This window comes from Oncorhynchus nerka, linkage group LG14 (genome assembly GCF_034236695.1).
Source record: "Oncorhynchus nerka isolate Pitt River linkage group LG14, Oner_Uvic_2.0, whole genome shotgun sequence".
Lineage (NCBI taxonomy): Eukaryota > Metazoa > Chordata > Actinopteri > Salmoniformes > Salmonidae > Oncorhynchus > Oncorhynchus nerka.
In genome coordinates, this window is record NC_088409.1 from 20,625,496 (window position 1) to 20,641,705 (window position 16,210).

The following is a 16,210-nucleotide window of genomic DNA, read 5'->3' on the forward strand; positions in this document are numbered from 1 at the left end:
TTCGCCTGCCATATGAATTCTGTTATACTCACAAACATTATTTTAACCGTTTAGAAAATTCAAAGTGTTTTCCATCAAATTCTACCAATTAGATGCATTTCCTAGCTTCTGGGCCTGAATAACAGGCAGTTTACTTTGGGCACGTCAGTCAGGCAGAAATTCAGAATACTGCCCCCTAGCCTAAAGAAGTTTTAATACTTTCTCAGAAGTAGCAATTATTTACTATACTGAACAAAAATATATATGCAACACGCAACAATTGAAACGTTTTTACTGAGTTACAGTTAATATAAGAAAAAGCTCAAGTTAATGTTGTTATTCTTTCAACATGCATCACTGGATTACATGACCTCTGCTACTCCGGTCTCTAGTTTCAGCACTTTTTAAATCATGATGGGCAGCCCAGGACAGAATTGGCAAATGGTAACTCCCACCCTTTGCAGCACTGTGTAAAGTTTCAGATGAATGTCACAGAGGGTAGAGTCAAAATCAAGGCCACAGTGAGAATTGAATTCACGACCCCTGGTTTACAAGACCAGTGCTCTAACCACTGAGCACTGGAGGCATATATGTAATTTTTGAAGAATTGGAATAAAGACTGTTGACATCTAGTGGAATCCATAGGTACAGCAATCTGGGAGGAATTTTTATATACAGACCCATAGACTTGCATTGGAACGGCTTCTTAGCGCCAAAAAATAAAACGATTTCTGGATGGATTTTCCTTGGGTTTTCGCCTGCCATATGAATTCTGTTATACTCACAAACATTATTTTAACCGTTTAGAAAATTCAAAGTGTTTTCCATCAAATTCTACCAATTAGATGCATTTCCTAGCTTCCGGGCTTGAATAACAGGCAGTTTACTTTGGGCACGTCAGTCAGGGAGAAATTCAGTTTACTGCCCCCTAGCCTTAAGAAGTTTTAATACTTTCTCAGAAGTAGCCATTATTTACTATTCTGAACAAAAATATATATGCAACACGCAACAATTGAAACGTTTTTACTGAGTTACAGTTAATATAAGGAAAAGCTCAAGTTAATGTTGTTATTCTTTCAACATGCATCACTGGATTACATGACCTCTGCTACTCCTGTCTCTAGTTTCAGCACTTTTTAAATCATGATGGGCAGCCCAGGACAGAATCGGCAAATGGTAACTCCCACCCTTTGCAGCACTGTGTAAAGTTTCAGATGAATGTCACAGAGGGTAGAGTCAAAATCAAGGCCCCAGTGAGAATTGAATTCACGACCCCTGGTTTACAAGACCAGTGCTCTAACCACTGAGCTATGGAGCCATATATGTAATTTTTGAAGAATTGGAATAAAGACTGTTGACATCTAGTGGAATCCATAGGTACAGCAATCTGGGAGGAATTTTTATATACAGACCCATAGACTTGCATTGGAAAGGCTTCTTAGCGCCAAAAAATAAAACGATTTCTGGATGGATTTTCCTTGGGTTTTCGCCTGCCATATGAATTCTGTTATACTCACAAACATTATTTTAACCGTTTAGAAAATTCAAAGTGTTTTCCATCAAATTCTACCAATTAGATGCATTTCCTAGCTTCTGGGCCTGAAAAACAGGCAGTTTACTTTGGGCACGTCAGTCAGGCAGAAATTCAGAATATTGCCCCCTAGCCTTAAGAAGTTTTAATACTTTCTCAGAAGTAGCCATTATTTACTATTCTGAACAAAAATATATATGCAACACGCAACAATTGAAACGTTTTTACTGAGTTACAGTTAATATAAGGAAAAGCTCAAGTTAATGTTGTTATTCTTTCAACATGCATCACTGGATTACATGACCTCTGCTACTCCTGTCTCTAGTTTCAGCACTTTTTAAATCATGATGGGCAGCCCAGGACAGAATCGGCAAATGGTAACTCCCACCCTTTGCAGCACTGTGTAAAGTTTCAGATGAATGTCACAGAGGGTAGAGTCAAAATCAAGGCCCCAGTGAGAATTGAACTCACGACCCCTAGTTTACAAGACCAGTGCTCTAACCACTGAGCTATGGAGCCATATATGTATATTTGAAGAATTGGAATAAAGACTGTTGACATCTAGTGGAATCCATAGGTACAGCAATCTGGGAGGAATTTTTATATACAGACCCATAGACTTGCATTGGAAAGGCTTCTTAGCGCCAAAAAATAAAACGATTTCTGGATGGATTTTCCTTGGGTTTTCGCCTGCCATATGAATTCTGTTATACTCACAAACATTATTTTAACCGTTTAGAAAATTCAAAGTGTTTTCCATCAAATTCTACCAATTAGATGCATTTCCTAGCTTCTGGGCCTGAATAACAGGCAGTTTACTTTGGGCACGTCAGTCAGGCAGAAATTCAGAATACTGCCCCCTAGCCTAAAGAAGTTTTAATACTTTCTCAGAAGTAGCAATTATTTACTATACTGAACAAAAATATATATGCAACACGCAACAATTGAAACGTTTTTACTGAGTTACAGTTAATATAAGGAAAAGCTCAAGTTAATGTTGTTATTCTTTCAACATGCATCACTGGATTACATGACCTCTGCTACTCCGGTCTCTAGTTTCAGCACTTTTTAAATCATGATGGGCAGCCCAGGACAGAATTGGCAAATGGTAACTCCCACCCTTTGCAGCACTGTGTAAAGTTTCAGATGAATGTCACAGAGGGTAGAGTCAAAATCAAGGCCCCAGTGAGAATTGAATTCACGACCCCTGGTTTACAAGACCAGTGCTCTAACCACTGAGCACTGGAGGCATATATGTAATTTTTGAAGAATTGGAATAAAGACTGTTGACATCTAGTGGAATCCATAGGTACAGCAATCTGGGAGGAATTTTTATATACAGACCCATAGACTTGCATTGGAACGGCTTCTTAGCGCCAAAAAATAAAACGATTTCTGGATGGATTTTCCTTGGGTTTTCGCCTGCCATATGAATTCTGTTATACTCACAAACATTATTTTAACCGTTTAGAAAATTCAAAGTGTTTTCCATCAAATTCTACCAATTAGATGCATTTCCTAGCTTCCGGGCTTGAATAACAGGCAGTTTACTTTGGGCACGTCAGTCAGGAGAAATTCAGTTTACTGCCCCTAGCCTTAAGAAGTTTTAATACTTTCTCAGAAGTAGCCATTATTTACTATTCTGAACAAAAATATATATGCAACACGCAACAATTGAAACGTTTTTACTGAGTTACAGTTAATATAAGGAAAAGCTCAAGTTAATGTTGTTATTCTTTCAACATGCATCACTGGATTACATGACCTCTGCTACTCCGGTCTCTAGTTTCAGCACTTTTTAAATCATGATGGGCAGCCCAGGACAGAATCGGCAAATGGTAACTCCCACCCTTTGCAGCACTGTGTAAAGTTTCAGATGAATGTCACAGAGGGTAGAGTCAAAATCAAGGCCCCAGTGAGAATTGAATTCACGACCCCTGGTTTACAAGACCAGTGCTCTAACCACTGAGCTATGGAGCCATATATGTAATTTTTGAAGAATTGGAATAAAGACTGTTGACATCTAGTGGAATCCATAGGTACAGCAATCTGGGAGGAATTTTTATATACAGACCCATAGACTTGCATTGGAAAGGCTTCTTAGCGCCAAAAAATAAAACGATTTCTGGATGGATTTTCCTTGGGTTTTCGCCTGCCATATGAATTCTGTTATACTCACAAACATTATTTTAACCGTTTAGAAAATTCAAAGTGTTTTCCATCAAATTCTACCAATTAGATGCATTTCCTAGCTTCTGGGCCTGAAAAACAGGCAGTTTACTTTGGGCACGTCAGTCAGGCAGAAATTCAGAATATTGCCCCTAGCCTTAAGAAGTTTTAATACTTTCTCAGAAGTAGCCATTATTTACTATTCTGAACAAAAATATATATGCAACACGCAACAATTGAAACGTTTTTACTGAGTTACAGTTAATATAAGGAAAAGCTCAAGTTAATGTTGTTATTCTTTCAACATGCATCACTGGATTACATGACCTCTGCTACTCCTGTCTCTAGTTTCAGCACTTTTTAAATCATGATGGGCAGCCCAGGACAGAATCGGCAAATGGTAACTCCCACCCTTTGCAGCACTGTGTAAAGTTTCAGATGAATGTCACAGAGGGTAGAGTCAAAATCAAGGCCCCAGTGAGAATTGAACTCACGACCCCTGGTTTACAAGACCAGTGCTCTAACCACTGAGCTATGGAGCCATATATGTATATTTGAAGAATTGGAATAAAGACTGTTGACATCTAGTGGAATCCATAGGTACAGCAATCTGGGAGGAATTTTTATATACAGACCCATAGACTTGCATTGGAAAGGCTTCTTAGCGCCAAAAAATAAAACGATTTCTGGATGGATTTTCCTTGGGTTTTCGCCTGCCATATGAATTCTGTTATACTCACAAACATTATTTTAACCGTTTAGAAAATTCAAAGTGTTTTCCATCAAATTCTACCAATTAGATGCATTTCCTAGCTTCTGGGCCTGAATAACAGGCAGTTTACTTTGGGCACGTCAGTCAGGCAGAAATTCAGAATACTGCCCTCTAGCCTAAAGAAGTTTTAATACTTTCTCAGAAGTAGCAATTATTTACTATACTGAACAAAAATATATATGCAACACGCAACAATTGAAACGTTTTTACTGAGTTACAGTTAATATAAGGAAAAGCTCAAGTTAATGTTGTTATTCTTTCAACATGCATCACTGGATTACATGACCTCTGCTACTCCGGTCTCTAGTTTCAGCACTTTTTAAATCATGATGGGCAGCCCAGGACAGAATTGGCAAATGGTAACTCCCACCCTTTGCAGCACTGTGTAAAGTTTCAGATGAATGTCACAGAGGGTAGAGTCAAAATCAAGGCCCCAGTGAGAATTGAATTCACGACCCCTGGTTTACAAGACCAGTGCTCTAACCACTGAGCACTGGAGGCATATATGTAATTTTTGAAGAATTGGAATAAAGACTGTTGACATCTAGTGGAATCCATAGGTACAGCAATCTGGGAGGAATTTTTATATACAGACCCATAGACTTGCATTGGAACGGCTTCTTAGCGCCAAAAAATAAAACGATTTCTGGATGGATTTTCCTTGGGTTTTCGCCTGCCATATGAATTCTGTTATACTCACAAACATTATTTTAACCGTTTAGAAAATTCAAAGTGTTTTCCATCAAATTCTACCAATTAGATGCATTTCCTAGCTTCCGGGCTTGAATAACAGGCAGTTTACTTTGGGCACGTCAGTCAGGGAGAAATTCAGTTTACTGCCCCCTAGCCTTAAGAAGTTTTAATACTTTCTCAGAAGTAGCCATTATTTACTATTCTGAACAAAAATATATATGCAACACGCAACAATTGAAACGTTTTTACTGAGTTACAGTTAATATAAGGAAAAGCTCAAGTTAATGTTGTTATTCTTTCAACATGCATCACTGGATTACATGACCTCTGCTACTCCGGTCTCTAGTTTCAGCACTTTTTAAATCATGATGGGCAGCCCAGGACAGAATCGGCAAATGGTAACTCCCACCCTTTGCAGCACTGTGTAAAGTTTCAGATGAATGTCACAGAGGGTAGAGTCAAAATCAAGGCCCCAGTGAGAATTGAATTCACGACCCCTGGTTTACAAGACCAGTGCTCTAACCACTGAGCTATGGAGGCATATATGTACTTTTTGAAGAATTGGAATAAAGACTGTTGACATCTAGTGGAATCCATAGGTACAGCAATCTGGGAGGAATTTTTATATACAGACCCATAGACTTGCATTGGAAAGGCTTCTTAGCGCCAAAAAATAAAACGATTTCTGGATGGATTTTCCTTGGGTTTTCGCCTGCCATATGAATTCTGTTATACTCACAAACATTATTTTAACCGTTTAGAAAATTCAAAAGTGTTTTCCATCAAATTCTACCAATTAGATGCATTTCCTAGCTTCTGGGCCTGAAAAACAGGCAGTTTACTTTGGGCACGTCAGTCAGGCAGAAATTCAGAATATTGCCCCCTAGCCTTAAGAAGTTTTAATACTTTCTCAGAAGTAGCCATTATTTACTATTCTGAACAAAAATATATATGCAACACGCAACAATTGAAACGTTTTTACTGAGTTACAGTTAATATAAGGAAAAGCTCAAGTTAATGTTGTTATTCTTTCAACATGCATCACTGGATTACATGACCTCTGCTACTCCTGTCTCTAGTTTCAGCACTTTTTAAATCATGATGGGCAGCCCAGGACAGAATCGGCAAATGGTAACTCCCACCCTTTGCAGCACTGTGTAAAGTTTCAGATGAATGTCACAGAGGGTAGAGTCAAAATCAAGGCCCCAGTGAGAATTGAATTCACAACCCCTGGTTTACAAGACCAGTGGTCTAACCACTGAGCTATGGAGCCATATATGTAATTTTTGAAGAATTGGAATAAAGACTGTTGACATCTAGTGGAATCCATAGGTACAGCAATCTGGGAGGAATTTTTATATACAGACCCATAGACTTGCATTGGAAAGGCTTCTTAGCGCCAAAAAATAAAACGATTTCTGGATGGATTTTCCTTGGGTTTTCGCCTGCCATATGAATTCTGTTATACTCACAAACATTATTTTAACCGTTTAGAAAATTCAAAGTGTTTTCCATCAAATTCTACCAATTAGATGCATTTCCTAGCTTCTGGGCCTGAAAAACAGGCAGTTTACTTTGGGCACGTCAGTCAGGCAGAAATTCAGAATATTGCCCCTAGCCTTAAGAAGTTTTAATACTTTCTCAGAAGTAGCCATTATTTACTATTCTGAACAAAAATATATATGCAACACGCAACAATTGAAACGTTTTTACTGAGTTACAGTTAATATAAGGAAAAGCTCAAGTTAATGTTGTTATTCTTTCAACATGCATCACTGGATTACATGACCTCTGCTACTCCTGTCTCTAGTTTCAGCACTTTTTAAATCATGATGGGCAGCCCAGGACAGAATCGGCAAATGGTAACTCCCACCCTTTGCAGCACTGTGTAAAGTTTCAGATGAATGTCACAGAGGGTAGAGTCAAAATCAAGGCCCCAGTGAGAATTGAATTCACAACCCCTGGTTTACAAGACCAGTGCTCTAACCACTGAGCTATGGAGCCATATATGTAATTTTTGAAGAATTGGAATAAAGACTGTTGACATCTAGTGGAATCCATAGGTACAGCAATCTGGGAGGAATTTTTATATACAGACCCATAGACTTGCATTGGAAAGGCTTCTTAGCGCCAAAAAATAAAACGATTTCTGGATGGATTTTCCTTGGGTTTTCGCCTGCCATATGAATTCTGTTATACTCACAAACATTATTTTAACCGTTTAGAAAATTCAAAGTGTTTTCCATCAAATTCTACCAATTAGATGCATTTCCTAGCTTCTGGGCCTGAATAACAGGCAGTTTACTTTGGGCACGTCAGTCAGGCAGAAATTCAGAATACTGCCCCCTAGCCTTAAGAAGTTTTAATACTTTCTCAGAAGTAGCCATTATTTACTATACTGAACAAAAATATATATGCAACACGCAACAATTGAAACGTTTTTACTGAGTTACAGTTAATATAAGGAAAAGCTCAAGTTAATGTTGTTATTCTTTCAACATGCATCACTGGATTACATGAGCTCTGCTACTCCGGTCTCTAGTTTCAGCACTTTTAAATCATGATGGGCAGCCCAGGACAGAATCGGCAAATGGTAACTCCCACCCTTTGCAGCACTGTGTAAAGTTTCAGATGAATGTCACAGAGGGTAGAGTCAAAATCAAGGCCCCAGTGAGAATTGAATTCACGACCCCTGGTTTACAAGACCAGTGCTCTAACCACTGAGCTATGGAGCCATATATGTAATTTTTGAAGAATTGGAATAAAGACTGTTGACATCTAGTGGAATCCATAGGTACAGCAATCTGGGAGGAATTTTTATATACAGACCCATAGACTTGCATTGGAAAGGCTTCTTAGCGCCAAAAAATAAAACGATTTCTGGATGGATTTTCCTTGGGTTTTCGCCTGCCATATGAATTCTGTTATACTCACAAACATTATTTTAACCGTTTAGAAAATTCAAAGTGTTTTCCATCAAATTCTACCAATTAGATGCATTTCCTAGCTTCTGGGCCTGAAAAACAGGCAGTTTACTTTGGGCACGTCAGTCAGGCAGAAATTCAGAATATTGCCCCCTAGCCTTAAGAAGTTTTAATACTTTCTCAGAAGTAGCCATTATTTACTATTCTGAACAAAAATATATATGCAACACGCAACAATTGAAACGTTTTTACTGAGTTACAGTTAATATAAGGAAAAGCTCAAGTTAATGTTGTTATTCTTTCAACATGCATCACTGGATTACATGACCTCTGCTACTCCTGTCTCTAGTTTCAGCACTTTTTAAATCATGATGGGCAGCCCAGGACAGAATCGGCAAATGGTAACTCCCACCCTTTGCAGCACTGTGTAAAGTTTCAGATGAATGTCACAGAGGGTAGAGTCAAAATCAAGGCCCCAGTGAGAATTGAATTCACAACCCCTGGTTTACAAGACCAGTGCTCTAACCACTGAGCTATGGAGCCATATATGTAATTTTTGAAGAATTGGAATAAAGACTGTTGACATCTAGTGGAATCCATAGGTACAGCAATCTGGGAGGAATTTTTATATACAGACCCATAGACTTGCATTGGAAAGGCTTCTTAGCGCCAAAAAATAAAACGATTTCTGGATGGATTTTCCTTGGGTTTTCGCCTGCCATATGAATTCTGTTATACTCACAAACATTATTTTAACCGTTTAGAAAATTCAAAGTGTTTTCCATCAAATTCTACCAATTAGATGCATTTCCTAGCTTCTGGGCCTGAAAAACAGGCAGTTTACTTTGGGCACGTCAGTCAGGCAGAAATTCAGAATATTGCCCCTAGCCTTAAGAAGTTTTAATACTTTCTCAGAAGTAGCCATTATTTACTATTCTGAACAAAAATATATATGCAACACGCAACAATTGAAACGTTTTTACTGAGTTACAGTTAATATAAGGAAAAGCTCAAGTTAATGTTGTTATTCTTTCAACATGCATCACTGGATTACATGACCTCTGCTACTCCGGTCTCTAGTTTCAGCACTTTTTAAATCATGATGGGCAGCCCAGGACAGAATCGGCAAATGGTAACTCCCACCCTTTGCAGCACTGTGTAAAGTTTCAGATGAATGTCACAGAGGGTAGAGTCAAAATCAAGGCCCCAGTGAGAATTGAATTCACGACCCCTGGTTTACAAGACCAGTGCTCTAACCACTGAGCTATGGAGCCATATATGTAATTTTTGAAGAATTGGAATAAAGACTGTTGACATCTAGTGGAATCCATAGGTACAGCAATCTGGGAGGAATTTTTATATACAGACCCATAGACTTGCATTGGAAAGGCTTCTTAGCGCCAAAAAATAAAACGATTTCTGGATGGATTTTCCTTGGGTTTTCGCCTGCCATATGAATTCTGTTATACTCACAAACATTATTTTAACCGTTTAGAAAATTCAAAGTGTTTTCCATCAAATTCTACCAATTAGATGCATTTCCTAGCTTCTGGGCCTGAAAAACAGGCAGTTTACTTTGGGCACGTCAGTCAGGCAGAAATTCAGAATATTGCCCCTAGCCTTAAGAAGTTTTAATACTTTCTCAGAAGTAGCCATTATTTACTATTCTGAACAAAAATATATATGCAACACGCAACAATTGAAACGTTTTTACTGAGTTACAGTTAATATAAGGAAAAGCTCAAGTTAATGTTGTTATTCTTTCAACATGCATCACTGGATTACATGACCTCTGCTACTCCGGTCTCTAGTTTCAGCACTTTTTAAATCATGATGGGCAGCCCAGGACAGAATCGGCAAATGGTAACTCCCACCCTTTGCAGCACTGTGTAAAGTTTCAGATGAATGTCACAGAGGGTAGAGTCAAAATCAAGGCCCCAGTGAGAATTGAATTCACGACCCCTGGTTTACAAGACCAGTGCTCTAACCACTGAGCTATGGAGCCATATATGTAATTTTTGAAGAATTGGAATAAAGACTGTTGACATCTAGTGGAATCCATAGGTACAGCAATCTGGGAGGAATTTTTATATACAGACCCATAGACTTGCATTGGAAAGGCTTCTTAGCGCCAAAAAATAAAACGATTTCTGGATGGATTTTCCTTGGGTTTTCGCCTGCCATATGAATTCTGTTATACTCACAAACATTATTTTAACCGTTTAGAAAATTCAAAGTGTTTTCCATCAAATTCTACCAATTAGATGCATTTCCTAGCTTCTGGGCCTGAAAAACAGGCAGTTTACTTTGGGCACGTCAGTCAGGCAGAAATTCAGAATATTGCCCCTAGCCTTAAGAAGTTTTAATACTTTCTCAGAAGTAGCCATTATTTACTATTCTGAACAAAAATATATATGCAACACGCAACAATTGAAACGTTTTTACTGAGTTACAGTTAATATAAGGAAAAGCTCAAGTTAATGTTGTTATTCTTTCAACATGCATCACTGGATTACATGACCTCTGCTACTCCTGTCTCTAGTTTCAGCACTTTTTAAATCATGATGGGCAGCCCAGGACAGAATCGGCAAATGGTAACTCCCACCCTTTGCAGCACTGTGTAAAGTTTCAGATGAATGTCACAGAGGGTAGAGTCAAAATCAAGGCCCCAGTGAGAATTGAATTCACAACCCCTGGTTTACAAGACCAGTGCTCTAACCACTGAGCTATGGAGCCATATATGTAATTTTTGAAGAATTGGAATAAAGACTGTTGACATCTAGTGGAATCCATAGGTACAGCAATCTGGGAGGAATTTTTATATACAGACCCATAGACTTGCATTGGAAAGGCTTCTTAGCGCCAAAAAATAAAACGATTTCTGGATGGATTTTCCTTGGGTTTTCGCCTGCCATATGAATTCTGTTATACTCACAAACATTATTTTAACCGTTTAGAAAATTCAAAGTGTTTTCCATCAAATTCTACCAATTAGATGCATTTCCTAGCTTCTGGGCCTGAAAAACAGGCAGTTTACTTTGGGCACGTCAGTCAGGCAGAAATTCAGAATATTGCCCCCTAGCCTTAAGAAGTTTTAATACTTTCTCAGAAGTAGCCATTATTTACTATTCTGAACAAAAATATATATGCAACACGCAACAATTGAAACGTTTTTACTGAGTTACAGTTAATATAAGGAAAAGCTCAAGTTAATGTTGTTATTCTTTCAACATGCATCACTGGATTACATGACCTCTGCTACTCCTGTCTCTAGTTTCAGCACTTTTTAAATCATGATGGGCAGCCCAGGACAGAATCGGCAAATGGTAACTCCCACCCTTTGCAGCACTGTGTAAAGTTTCAGATGAATGTCACAGAGGGTAGAGTCAAAATCAAGGCCCCAGTGAGAATTGAATTCACGACCCCTGGTTTACAAGACCAGTGCTCTAACCACTGAGCTATGGAGCCATATATGTAATTTTTGAAGAATTGGAATAAAGACTGTTGACATCTAGTGGAATCCATAGGTACAGCAATCTGGGAGGAATTTTTATATACAGACCCATAGACTTGCATTGGAAAGGCTTCTTAGCGCCAAAAAATAAAACGATTTCTGGATGGATTTTCCTTGGGTTTTCGCCTGCCATATGAATTCTGTTATACTCACAAACATTATTTTAACCGTTTAGAAAATTCAAAGTGTTTTCCATCAAATTCTACCAATTAGATGCATTTCCTAGCTTCTGGGCCTGAAAAACAGGCAGTTTACTTTGGGCACGTCAGTCAGGCAGAAATTCAGAATATTGCCCCCTAGCCTTAAGAAGTTTTAATACTTTCTCAGAAGTAGCCATTATTTACTATTCTGAACAAAAATATATATGCAACACGCAACAATTGAAACGTTTTTACTGAGTTACAGTTAATATAAGGAAAAGCTCAAGTTAATGTTGTTATTCTTTCAACATGCATCACTGGATTACATGACCTCTGCTACTCCTGTCTCTAGTTTCAGCACTTTTTAAATCATGATGGGCAGCCCAGGACAGAATCGGCAAATGGTAACTCCCACCCTTTGCAGCACTGTGTAAAGTTTCAGATGAATGTCACAGAGGGTAGAGTCAAAATCAAGGCCCCAGTGAGAATTGAATTCACAACCCCTGGTTTACAAGACCAGTGCTCTAACCACTGAGCTATGGAGCCATATATGTAATTTTTGAAGAATTGGAATAAAGACTGTTGACATCTAGTGGAATCCATAGGTACAGCAATCTGGGAGGAATTTTTATATACAGACCCATAGACTTGCATTGGAAAGGCTTCTTAGCGCCAAAAAATAAAACGATTTCTGGATGGATTTTCCTTGGGTTTTCGCCTGCCATATGAATTCTGTTATACTCACAAACATTATTTTAACCGTTTAGAAAATTCAAAGTGTTTTCCATCAAATTCTACCAATTAGATGCATTTCCTAGCTTCTGGGCCTGAAAAACAGGCAGTTTACTTTGGGCACGTCAGTCAGGCAGAAATTCAGAATATTGCCCCCTAGCCTTAAGAAGTTTTAATACTTTCTCAGAAGTAGCCATTATTTACTATTCTGAACAAAAATATATATGCAACACGCAACAATTGAAACGTTTTTACTGAGTTACAGTTAATATAAGGAAAAGCTCAAGTTAATGTTGTTATTCTTTCAACATGCATCACTGGATTACATGACCTCTGCTACTCCTGTCTCTAGTTTCAGCACTTTTTAAATCATGATGGGCAGCCCAGGACAGAATCGGCAAATGGTAACTCCCACCCTTTGCAGCACTGTGTAAAGTTTCAGATGAATGTCACAGAGGGTAGAGTCAAAATCAAGGCCCCAGTGAGAATTGAATTCACAACCCCTGGTTTACAAGACCAGTGCTCTAACCACTGAGCTATGGAGCCATATATGTAATTTTTGAAGAATTGGAATAAAGACTGTTGACATCTAGTGGAATCCATAGGTACAGCAATCTGGGAGGAATTTTTATATACAGACCCATAGACTTGCATTGGAAAGGCTTCTTAGCGCCAAAAAATAAAACGATTTCTGGATGGATTTTCCTTGGGTTTTCGCCTGCCATATGAATTCTGTTATACTCACAAACATTATTTTAACCGTTTAGAAAATTCAAAGTGTTTTCCATCAAATTCTACCAATTAGATGCATTTCCTAGCTTCTGGGCCTGAAAACAGGCAGTTTACTTTGGGCACGTCAGTCAGGCAGAAATTCAGAATATTGCCCCCTAGCCTTAAGAAGTTTTAATACTTTCTCAGAAGTAGCCATTATTTACTATTCTGAACAAAAATATATATGCAACACGCAACAATTGAAACGTTTTTACTGAGTTACAGTTAATATAAGGAAAAGCTCAAGTTAATGTTGTTATTCTTTCAACATGCATCACTGGATTACATGACCTCTGCTACTCCTGTCTCTAGTTTCAGCACTTTTTAAATCATGATGGGCAGCCCAGGACAGAATTGGCAAATGGTAACTCCCACCCTTTGCAGCACTGTGTAAAGTTTCAGATGAATGTCACAGAGGGTAGAGTCAAAATCAAGGCCCCAGTGAGAATTGAATTCACGACCACTGGTTTACAAGACCAGTGCTCTAACCACTGAGCTATGGAGCCATATATGTAATTTTTGAAGAATTGGAATAAAGACTGTTGACATCTAGTGGAATCCATAGGTACAGCAATCTGGGAGGAATTTTTATATACAGACCCATAGACTTGCATTGGAAAGGCTTCTTAGCGCCAAAAAATAAAACGATTTCTGGATGGATTTTCCTTGGGTTTTCGCCTGCCATATGAATTCTGTTATACTCACAAACATTATTTTAACCGTTTAGAAAATTCAAAGTGTTTTCCATCAAATTCTACCAATTAGATGCATTTCCTAGCTTCTGGGCCTGAAAAACAGGCAGTTTACTTTGGGCACGTCAGTCAGGCAGAAATTCAGAATATTGCCCCCTAGCCTTAAGAAGTTTTAATACTTTCTCAGAAGTAGCCATTATTTACTATTCTGAACAAAAATATATATGCAACACGCAACAATTGAAACGTTTTTACTGAGTTACAGTTAATATAAGGAAAAGCTCAAGTTAATGTTGTTATTCTTTCAACATGCATCACTGGATTACATGACCTCTGCTACTCCTGTCTCTAGTTTCAGCACTTTTTAAATCATGATGGGCAGCCCAGGACAGAATCGGCAACTCCCACCCTTTGCAGGAATGTGTAAAGTTTCAGATGAATGTCACAGAGGGTAGAGTCAAAATCAAGGCCCCAGTGAGAATTGAATTCACAACCCCTGGTTTACAAGACCAGTGCTCTAACCACTGAGCTATGGAGCCATATATGTAATTTTTGAAGAATTGGAATAAAGACTGTTGACATCTAGTGGAATCCATAGGTACAGCAATCTGGGAGGAATTTTTATATACAGACCCATAGACTTGCATTGGAAAGGCTTCTTAGCGCCAAAAAATAAAACGATTTCTGGATGGATTTTCCTTGGGTTTTCGCCTGCCATATGAATTCTGTTATACTCACAAACATTATTTTAACCGTTTAGAAAATTCAAAGTGTTTTCCATCAAATTCTACCAATTAGATGCATTTCCTAGCTTCTGGGCCTGAAAAACAGGCAGTTTACTTTGGGCACGTCAGTCAGGCAGAAATTCAGAATATTGCCCCCTAGCCTTAAGAAGTTTTAATACTTTCTCAGAAGTAGCCATTATTTACTATTCTGAACAAAAATATATATGCAACACGCAACAATTGAAACGTTTTTACTGAGTTACAGTTAATATAAGGAAAAGCTCAAGTTAATGTTGTTATTCTTTCAACATGCATCACTGGATTACATGACCTCTGCTACTCCTGTCTCTAGTTTCAGCACTTTTTAAATCATGATGGGCAGCCCAGGACAGAATCGGCAACTCCCACCCTTTGCAGCACTGTGTAAAGTTTCAGATGAATGTCACAGAGGGTAGAGTCAAAATCAAGGCCCCAGTGAGAATTGAATTCACGACCACTGGTTTACAAGACCAGTGCTCTAACCACTGAGCTATGGAGCCATATATGTAATTTTTTAAGAATTGGAATAAAGACTGTTGACATCTAGTGGAATCCATAGGTACAGCAATCTGGGAGGAATTTTTATATACAGACCCATAGACTTGCATTGGAAAGGCTTCTTAGCGCCAAAAAATAAAACGATTTCTGGATGGATTTTCCTTGGGTTTTCGCCTGCCATATGAATTCTGTTATACTCACAAACATTATTTTAACCGTTTAGAAAATTCAAAGTGTTTTCCATCAAATTCTACCAATTAGATGCATTTCCTAGCTTCTGGGCCTGAAAAACAGGCAGTTTACTTTGGGCACGTCAGTCAGGCAGAAATTCAGAATATTGCCCCCTAGCCTTAAGAAGTTTTAATACTTTCTCAGAAGTAGCCATTATTTACTATTCTGAACAAAAATATATATGCAACACGCAACAATTGAAACGTTTTTACTGAGTTACAGTTAATATAAGGAAAAGCTCAAGTTAATGTTGTTATTCTTTCAACATGCATCACTGGATTACATGACCTCTGCTACTCCTGTCTCTAGTTTCAGCACTTTTTAAATCATGATGGGCAGCCCAGGACAGAATCGGCAAATGGTAACTCCCACCCTTTGCAGCACTGTGTAAAGTTTCAGATGAATGTCACAGAGGGTAGAGTCAAAATCAAGGCCCCAGTGAGAATTGAATTCACGACCCCTGGTTTACAAGACCAGTGCTCTAACCACTGAGCTATGGAGCCATATATGTAATTTTTGAAGAATTGGAATAAAGACTGTTGACATCTAGTGGAATCCATAGGTACAGCAATCTGGGAGGAATTTTTATATACAGACCCATAGACTTGCATTGGAAAGGCTTCTTAGCGCCAAAAAAATAAAACGATTTCTGGATGGATTTTCCTTGGGTTTTCGCCTGCCATATGAATTCTGTTATACTCACAAACATTATTTTAACCGTTTAGAAAATTCAAAGTGTTTTCCATCAAATTCTACCAATTAGATGCATTTCCTAGCTTCTGGGCCTGAAAAACAGGCAG

At 38.4% G+C, this 16,210-nt stretch overlaps 19 non-coding genes across 19 annotated transcripts; all 19 read right to left on the reverse strand.

The window, feature by feature from the left end:
• Positions 1–1,224: 1,224 nt before the first annotated feature.
• trnat-ugu (transfer RNA threonine (anticodon UGU)) lies at positions 1,225–1,297 on the reverse strand. The gene has a single exon. It is a non-coding gene; the product is annotated as a tRNA-Thr (tRNA).
• A 659-nt stretch (positions 1,298–1,956) lies between these two features.
• On the reverse strand, positions 1,957–2,029 carry trnat-ugu (transfer RNA threonine (anticodon UGU)). Its single transcript has one exon. It is a non-coding gene; the product is annotated as a tRNA-Thr (tRNA).
• A 1,388-nt stretch (positions 2,030–3,417) lies between these two features.
• trnat-ugu (transfer RNA threonine (anticodon UGU)) lies at positions 3,418–3,490 on the reverse strand. Its single transcript has one exon. It is a non-coding gene; the product is annotated as a tRNA-Thr (tRNA).
• Positions 3,491–4,148: 658 nt separating this feature from the next.
• Positions 4,149–4,221, reverse strand: trnat-ugu (transfer RNA threonine (anticodon UGU)). The gene has a single exon. It is a non-coding gene; the product is annotated as a tRNA-Thr (tRNA).
• A 1,390-nt stretch (positions 4,222–5,611) lies between these two features.
• trnat-ugu (transfer RNA threonine (anticodon UGU)) lies at positions 5,612–5,684 on the reverse strand. Its single transcript has one exon. It is a non-coding gene; the product is annotated as a tRNA-Thr (tRNA).
• Positions 5,685–6,344: 660 nt separating this feature from the next.
• Positions 6,345–6,417, reverse strand: trnat-ugu (transfer RNA threonine (anticodon UGU)). Its single transcript has one exon. It is a non-coding gene; the product is annotated as a tRNA-Thr (tRNA).
• A 658-nt stretch (positions 6,418–7,075) lies between these two features.
• On the reverse strand, positions 7,076–7,148 carry trnat-ugu (transfer RNA threonine (anticodon UGU)). The gene has a single exon. It is a non-coding gene; the product is annotated as a tRNA-Thr (tRNA).
• A 658-nt stretch (positions 7,149–7,806) lies between these two features.
• Positions 7,807–7,879, reverse strand: trnat-ugu (transfer RNA threonine (anticodon UGU)). Its single transcript has one exon. It is a non-coding gene; the product is annotated as a tRNA-Thr (tRNA).
• Positions 7,880–8,538: 659 nt separating this feature from the next.
• On the reverse strand, positions 8,539–8,611 carry trnat-ugu (transfer RNA threonine (anticodon UGU)). Its single transcript has one exon. It is a non-coding gene; the product is annotated as a tRNA-Thr (tRNA).
• A 658-nt stretch (positions 8,612–9,269) lies between these two features.
• Positions 9,270–9,342, reverse strand: trnat-ugu (transfer RNA threonine (anticodon UGU)). Its single transcript has one exon. It is a non-coding gene; the product is annotated as a tRNA-Thr (tRNA).
• A 658-nt stretch (positions 9,343–10,000) lies between these two features.
• On the reverse strand, positions 10,001–10,073 carry trnat-ugu (transfer RNA threonine (anticodon UGU)). Its single transcript has one exon. It is a non-coding gene; the product is annotated as a tRNA-Thr (tRNA).
• Positions 10,074–10,731: 658 nt separating this feature from the next.
• Positions 10,732–10,804, reverse strand: trnat-ugu (transfer RNA threonine (anticodon UGU)). The gene has a single exon. It is a non-coding gene; the product is annotated as a tRNA-Thr (tRNA).
• Positions 10,805–11,463: 659 nt separating this feature from the next.
• trnat-ugu (transfer RNA threonine (anticodon UGU)) lies at positions 11,464–11,536 on the reverse strand. Its single transcript has one exon. It is a non-coding gene; the product is annotated as a tRNA-Thr (tRNA).
• A 659-nt stretch (positions 11,537–12,195) lies between these two features.
• trnat-ugu (transfer RNA threonine (anticodon UGU)) lies at positions 12,196–12,268 on the reverse strand. The gene has a single exon. It is a non-coding gene; the product is annotated as a tRNA-Thr (tRNA).
• A 659-nt stretch (positions 12,269–12,927) lies between these two features.
• On the reverse strand, positions 12,928–13,000 carry trnat-ugu (transfer RNA threonine (anticodon UGU)). Its single transcript has one exon. It is a non-coding gene; the product is annotated as a tRNA-Thr (tRNA).
• Positions 13,001–13,658: 658 nt separating this feature from the next.
• On the reverse strand, positions 13,659–13,731 carry trnat-ugu (transfer RNA threonine (anticodon UGU)). The gene has a single exon. It is a non-coding gene; the product is annotated as a tRNA-Thr (tRNA).
• Positions 13,732–14,383: 652 nt separating this feature from the next.
• Positions 14,384–14,456, reverse strand: trnat-ugu (transfer RNA threonine (anticodon UGU)). Its single transcript has one exon. It is a non-coding gene; the product is annotated as a tRNA-Thr (tRNA).
• A 652-nt stretch (positions 14,457–15,108) lies between these two features.
• Positions 15,109–15,181, reverse strand: trnat-ugu (transfer RNA threonine (anticodon UGU)). Its single transcript has one exon. It is a non-coding gene; the product is annotated as a tRNA-Thr (tRNA).
• Positions 15,182–15,840: 659 nt separating this feature from the next.
• Positions 15,841–15,913, reverse strand: trnat-ugu (transfer RNA threonine (anticodon UGU)). Its single transcript has one exon. It is a non-coding gene; the product is annotated as a tRNA-Thr (tRNA).
• Between the last annotated feature and the right edge of the window lie 297 nt (positions 15,914–16,210).